General features: G+C 41.4%; 1 long non-coding RNA gene across 1 annotated transcript; it reads right to left on the reverse strand.

Moving 5' to 3' along the window:
* Positions 1–4728: 4728 nt before the first annotated feature.
* Positions 4729–5881, reverse strand: LOC124012683. The gene is made up of 3 exons (XR_006834755.1): positions 5755–5881; positions 5227–5291; positions 4729–4853 (listed from the first exon to the last, which is right to left on the reverse strand). It is a non-coding gene; the product is annotated as an uncharacterized LOC124012683 (long non-coding RNA).
* Between the last annotated feature and the right edge of the window lie 1236 nt (positions 5882–7117).

Here is a 7117-nt window from a genome sequence, read left to right on the forward strand (position 1 = left end):
AATGAATTTATTTGCAAATTATGGTGGAAAATAAGAATTTGGTCACCTACAAACAAGCAAGATTTCTGGCTCTCACAGACCTGTAACTTCTTCTTTAAGACACTCCTCTGTCCTCCACTCGTTACCTGTATTAATGGCACCTGTTTGAACTTTTTATCAGTATAAAAGACACCTGTCCACAACCTCAAACAGTCACACTCCAAACTCCACTGTGGCCAAGACCAAAGAGCTGTCAAAGGACACCAGAAACAAAATTGTACAGGCCTCTCTCATTTTAAGTGGAAGAACTTGCACATTGGTGGCTGACTAAATACTTTTTTGCCCCACTGTATAGAGGGTCCAGATTGTCAAGCCCAGCTGATTTGTACAGGTCCAGGTTTTGCAGCTCTTTCAGGTGTGGGTCATTAGGTCATTCCTTGGCTGAGGGATTACAGAACTGTGGATTTATAGACTGACTCTACAGAGTCCGAACATGGCTGGTGAGTAACCTTCTCAAACTAAGACAGATATGGGAACTTTATTTTTCTACCTGTAAAGATAAGGGTGTAAACCGAAGCCTACATCAACAGGATAAGGTGAAGTGTATTTTAGTTTACAAGAAGTGGCAAGGATGTAAGGAGTCTTGCAGTAGAAATTGACCTAAGATCAGTTATGTTTTTTAGGTAGGGATTGGTCTTGAGTAAACTGAAAGAGAAGGATGCATCAGCTTATTCTTTCTTAACCTCGTTCCCAGTCTCAATTGCTACTGCATAAAGAGCCGACTTGTAGACAAGATTAGTAATTGTTTTTATATTTTATTTAGTGAGTCCAAAGTTGTCAGTTAAGGGTCCAGAGAGTTGAAATGCAAAGACACATTTTCTGTGAAATCACGTGACGGTCATTGAGATGGGTTACAATGTTAGTCATAACAGTAACATTGTTTACTATCTTCAGATATGTTCTTTAATATTTGATACAGGCTTTGCTATCTCCACCTCTGCCCATAAACCCTCCTGAAGGCTGATGCCTCGCTGTGTGTCCTGGCAACATCACCCTCTACTTCAAATCTTAGTCAGTTTATTGAATAAACTAGCAAATTACATGCGTGAATTGTGGCTAACAAGGACTTTTGCCTTGTTGTATAACGTAATAAAGTGTCCTCTAGTACATGCAAACAACCACCAAGAATGTAACATTTACATTATCATTAGAAGTAAGAGCTACGACAATTAAAATTGGGCACGGAAGAGTAGATTTACTTCCCAGAATATTTTAACATTTTAAGGGACCTTCAGTAGTACTCTTGCTGCAGCAAGGGACATTGTTAATGTAACAAACTCTCTCACAGGGCAAAGGTCATTAGCAAGCATCTAATATATAATATATTGTGCATTGTGAAGGTATTCAGACCCCTTGACTTTATCCACATATTTGTTATGTTACAGACTTATTTTAAAAATGATTAAATTAAAAATGTTCTGTGTCAATCTTCACACAATACCCCATAATGACAAAATTAAACAGTTGGTTTTTAGTCATTTTTGCAGTGGCGCAGTGGTTAAGGGCACTGTACTGCAGCGCCAGCTGCGCCACCAGAGACTCTGGGTTCGCGCCCAGGCTCTGTCGTAACCGGCCGCGACCGGCAGGTCCGCGACACACAATTGGCCTAGCGTCGTCTGGGTTAGGGAGGGTTTGGCCGGTAGGGAAATCCTTGTCTCATCGCGCACCAGCGACTCCTGTGGCGGTCCGGGCTCAGTGCTCGCTAACCAAGGCTGCCAGGTGCACAGTGTTTCCTCCGACACATTGGTGTGGCTGGCTTCCAGGTTGAATGTGTGCTGTGTTAAGATGCAGTGCGGCTTGGTTGGGTATCGGAGGACGCATGACTTTCAACCTTCGTCTCTCCCGAGCCTGTACGGGAGTTGTAGCCATGAGACAAGATAGTAGCTACTAAACAATTGTGGAGAAAAAGGGGTAAAAAAGGGGTAAAAAACAGACACCAAATTTACATTAGTATTCAGACCCTTTGCTATGAGACTCTAAATTTAGCTCAGGTGCATCCTGTTTCCATTGCTCATCATTGAGATGTTTCTGCAAATTAATTGGAGTCCACCTGTGGTATATTCAATTGATTGGATTATGATTTGGGAAGGCACACACCTGTCTACAGTATATAAGGAACCATAGTGCATGTCAGAGCAATGCATGTCAGAGCAAAAAACAAGCCATGAGGTCGAAGGAATTGGTCGTAGAGCTCTTCGATAGGATTGTGTCAAGGCACAGAACTGGGGGAGCGTACCAAAACATTTCTGAAGCATAGAAAGGTCCCCAAGAACACAGTGGCTTCCATTATTCTTAAATGGAAGAAGTTTGGAACCACCAAGACTCTTCTTAGAGCTGGCAGCCCAGCTAAACTGAGCAATCGGGGTGAAGGGTCTTGATCATGGAGGTGACCAAGAACCTGATGGTCACTCTGACAGAGCTCCAGAGTTCCTCTTTGTAGATTTCTCCAGAGAGACAACCATCTAAGGCACTCTACCAACCAGGCCTTTATGATAGAGTGGCCAGACGGAAACCACTCCTCAGTAAAAGGCACCTAAAGACACCTCAGACCATGAAAAACAAAATTCTCTGGTCTGATGAAACCAAGATGGCCTTGGCCTGAATGCCAAGTGTCATGTCTGGAGGAAACCTGGCAACCTCTTTACGGTGAAGCCTGGTGGTGGCAGCATCATGCTGTGGGAATATTTTTCAGCGGCAGGTACTGAGCGACTAGTCAGGATCGTCGGAAAGATGAACGGAGCAAAGTACAGCGAGATCCTTGATGAAAACCTCCTCCAGAGCGCTCAGGACAATGACTCGAAGCACACAGTCAAGACAATGCAGTAGTGGCTTTGAATGTCCTTGAGTGGCCCAGGCAGAGTCTGGACATGAACCCGATCAAAGTCTCTGGAGAGACCTGAAAATAGCTGTCCAGCGACGAAGCCCCATGCAACCTGACAGAGGACCTGCAGAGAAGAATGGGAGAAACCCCTTAAATACAGGTGTGCCAAGCTTGTAGCGTCATACCCAAGAAGACTCGAGGCTGTAATCACTGCCAAATGGTGCTTTAACAAAGTACTGAGTAGAGGGTTTGAATACTTATGTATATTTGATATCAGTTTTTATATAACGTTACTAAAAACCAGTTTTTGCTTGTCATTATGGGGAATTGTGTGAATGATGAGGGGAAAACTCTATTTAATCCATTTTAGAACAAGGCTGTAACGTAACAGTGTGAAAAAAGTCAAGAGGTCTGAATACCTTCCGAATGCACTGTATGTCCTTTAGCAAACACTTTCATCCAAAGTAACTTAGTCATGCTTGCATAATTAAAAAAAATATGGATGGTCCGGGAATCGAACCCACTATCATGGCGTTGCAAGGTGAGCTATGAAATACATTTCATAAATATGCCCGAAGGTGTTACAGTATATCCGCTTTGAAGCAAATAGGTTAACTGTTGAATGACTCCAATGAACCGACTTGCATCCCAGTTAGCAATGAGCACTCGGGGGCCGGCGTCCCTCCAGAGTGTTCTATCGTTTTCCGCACACAACCCAACCACCGTTCTCTAGACCGGCAACACTACAGCTGCCAGTCTGAGCCTGTGGTATACCTACTCCCTGTTGCCACTTATTTTATATGTATTATTCAAGGTGCATTGAATGTCAATTTGAAAAAGATTTGTTGAAAAGTACAGTAAATAAGTGTGTGTGTGTGTGCAAAATATAACCGATAATGAGGGCCAGTCCTGGTCGCTTGGATCCACTGGTGACAACAAATAAAATCCAGTCAAATCAAATTGTATTGTCATGTACACTACCAGTCAAAAGTTTTAGAACACCGACTCATTCAAAGTTTTTTTCTTTATTTTGACAACTTTCTTCATTGTAGAATAATAGTGAAGACAAACTATGAAACCAATGAAATCTAGTAACCAAAAGTGTTGAACAAATCAAAATATTTTCTATTTGAGATTCTTCAAATAGCCTCCATTTGCCTTGATGACAGCTTTGCACACTCTTGGAATTCTCTCAACCAGCTTCCAAGTAGTCACCTGGAATGCATTTCAAATAACAGGTGTGCAAATAAATAAAACATAAAACCAAAAGCTGGCGACCTGACATACTGTGACTCTACAGAACCTGAACATGGATGGTGAGTAAACTTAACAAAAACATGAACGCAACATGTAAAGTATTGGTCCCATGTTTCATGAGCTGAAATCAAAGATCCCAGAAATGTTCCATACTCACAAAAATCTTATTTCTTGTTTATTTCTCTAATGTGTTTTCACCCCTGCCAGTGAGCATTTCTCCTTTGCCAAGATAATCCTTCCACCTGACAGGGGTGGAATATCAAGAAGCTGATTATCCAGCATGATTATTACACAGGTGCACCTTGTGCTGGGTGCAATAAAAGGCTATTCTACTTTGTCACATAATGCCATCAATGTCTCAAGTTTTGTGCAATTTGATTGCTGACTGCAGGAATGTCCAGAGCTATTGCCAGAGAATTGAATGTTAATTTCTCTACCATAAGCAGCGTCATGTTGTTTTAGCGAATTTATCAGTACATCCATCTGGCCTCATAACCGCAGACCACGTATAACCACGCCAGCCGAGGACCTCCACATCCAGCTTCTTCACCTGTGGGATCGTCTGATACCAACCACCCAGACAGCTGATGAAAGTGTCTGATGAAGCTCATCTGCATGCTCGTCATCCTCACCAGGGTCTTGACCTGACTGCAGTTCTGCGTCGTAACTGACTTCAGTGGGCAAATGCTCACCTTCAATGGCCACTGGCAGTCTAACAGTTCAGCACAAGCATTTACTGGATTTGAAGGATTAAAAATAAAATAGTGCGTCTCATCATTTCACTATTACATTAAAATGTTTTATACACATCAAAATATAATATATATACACAAACAGAAAGAAAGAAAAACACAGTAAAATAACTATCAGTAATAAGGTCCTCAAAGAGATTTCTGAATTGCACTAGAGGCACCAAAACAACACATTTAAGAACCTTTGGGAGATTCTTTCACAAACTCAGTAAAGACCAATGGAATTTCCAGAGTTAACCATCCCTGAGACTGGGTGTGGTAACTCGTATGTCTAAAGTTTAGTAAAGATGTTAGGTACAGTGGGACTTTTTGTAAAAGGGCTTGAATAAATGAAAACCTAGCAATTTATCAACTTACGTGACATCAAGAGGGCCAACCAACTTTCTGGTAGAGACTGCAATGATGAATACTAAAACTGTCACCTGCAATAAAGCACAGTGTGCTATAAACTGCATTTAACGGCTTTAATGAAGTTGCAACTGTGTTCATATAGAAGATGTCGCCTGAACATGGATGGTGAGTAACCTTCTGTATGAAGACAGAAATGGGAACTTATTTTTTTCTACTTAAAGATAAGGGTGTAACATAAGGCTTACAACAACAGGGCAAAGTAAAGTGTCTTTTAGTTAATAAGAAGTCACATGATGGCAAGGACACAAGGAGTCTCACAGTAGAAACTGACCTAAGATCTGTTGTGTTTCCTCCCCAAGTAGTTTTTAGGTAGTTATTAGTGTTGCGTAAACTGAGCCTAGATCTGTGTCTAAGGGCAACTTGTAGTCTGCCTGAAGTGGGACGCAAACTGCAGATACCTTTTCTTTGCAATCATGTGACTAACACGGGGTTAATCTTTCAGTCATGCACGTGGGTACAATGTGGAGATGGTACCTGAGTATCTGCTTCTTGTAACGGCTGTCATCAGTGTAAGACAGTGAGGACCAAGGTGCAGCGTGGTATTGTTCATGATTTTTAATAAAATAAACTGAAATACAAAGCAACAACCGAAACAATTCTGTCTGGTGCAGACACACAAAGACAGAATATAACCACCCGCAAAACACAATTGAAAACAGGCTACCTAAATATGGTTCTCAATTAGGGACAACGATTGACAGCTGCCTCTGATTGAGGACCACACCGGGCCAAACACAGAAATAGAAAATCATAGAAAAACTAACATAGACAACCCACCCGACTCACGCCCTGACCATACTAAAACAAAGACATAACAAAGGAACTAAGTTCAGAACGTGACACTTCTATAAACCAATGAGGAGATGGGAGAGGCAGGACTTAACACACATTTTCTATGAAATCACGTGACTTACACTCAAAGATGCTCTTTAATATAGGCTTTGCTATCTCCACCTCTGCCCATAAACCCTCCTGAAGGCTAATGTCTCGCTGTGTATTCTGGCCTCTCACCTTCCAAATCATATTCTGTCAATTTATTGAATAAACTGCCAAATTCCATACATGAATTGACCCTAGCAATTACTTTAGTCTTGTTGTGTAATGTAATAGTGTCCTCCAATACATGGCAATAACTACCAAGGATGTAACAAATACATTATCATTAGCAGTAAGAGCTACAACAATTCAAATTAGACTCTGAAGAGTAGATTCATGTCCCTGACAAATGTGACCTTCAGTAGTACATATGGGGGCATAAAATGTTTTCCTTTTTCAAAGTACCTTTGCTGCAGCAAGGTACATTGTTAATGTAACAAAGTCTCTCACAGGGTGACTCTAAAAGATAATTAGTAAAAATCCAAATGACTTCACAGATCTTCATCGTAAAGTTAAACACTGTTTCCCACTGTGAACTCGCAAAACAATTTGCTCTGACTGGGAAAATACGTTTTAAACAGCCACCCAATTCCAAGTCGGGAACTTCGACCTGAAGATCACTGATGTCATGATTCGACCTTGTTTTTTTAAAGAGTTCTCAGTTGTCTTGAAAGCACCATGAATCCACATAATGCCAGACTTTGATGACAAAAGTTGCTGGGCCAGAGCCTATCGAAACAAAGACTCTCATATTGGAATGTGGACACTAATACTACAGCATATCGGCTGGCCAGCCGGCCTTCGACCTCTGCAGAAGTGGCGCATTATACTACAGGAGTAGCTACATCATGGGCACAGCTCCGAGGTGCTTTTATTGGTGATAATCTATATCCCAAGTATAAATACAGTAAAGTACTAACACAAAGTTTTTATTAGACAGAACTTCAAGGAGTTGGTTTGA

Source organism: Oncorhynchus gorbuscha, linkage group LG24, assembly GCF_021184085.1.
Source record: "Oncorhynchus gorbuscha isolate QuinsamMale2020 ecotype Even-year linkage group LG24, OgorEven_v1.0, whole genome shotgun sequence".
NCBI classification, from domain to species: domain Eukaryota; kingdom Metazoa; phylum Chordata; class Actinopteri; order Salmoniformes; family Salmonidae; genus Oncorhynchus; species Oncorhynchus gorbuscha.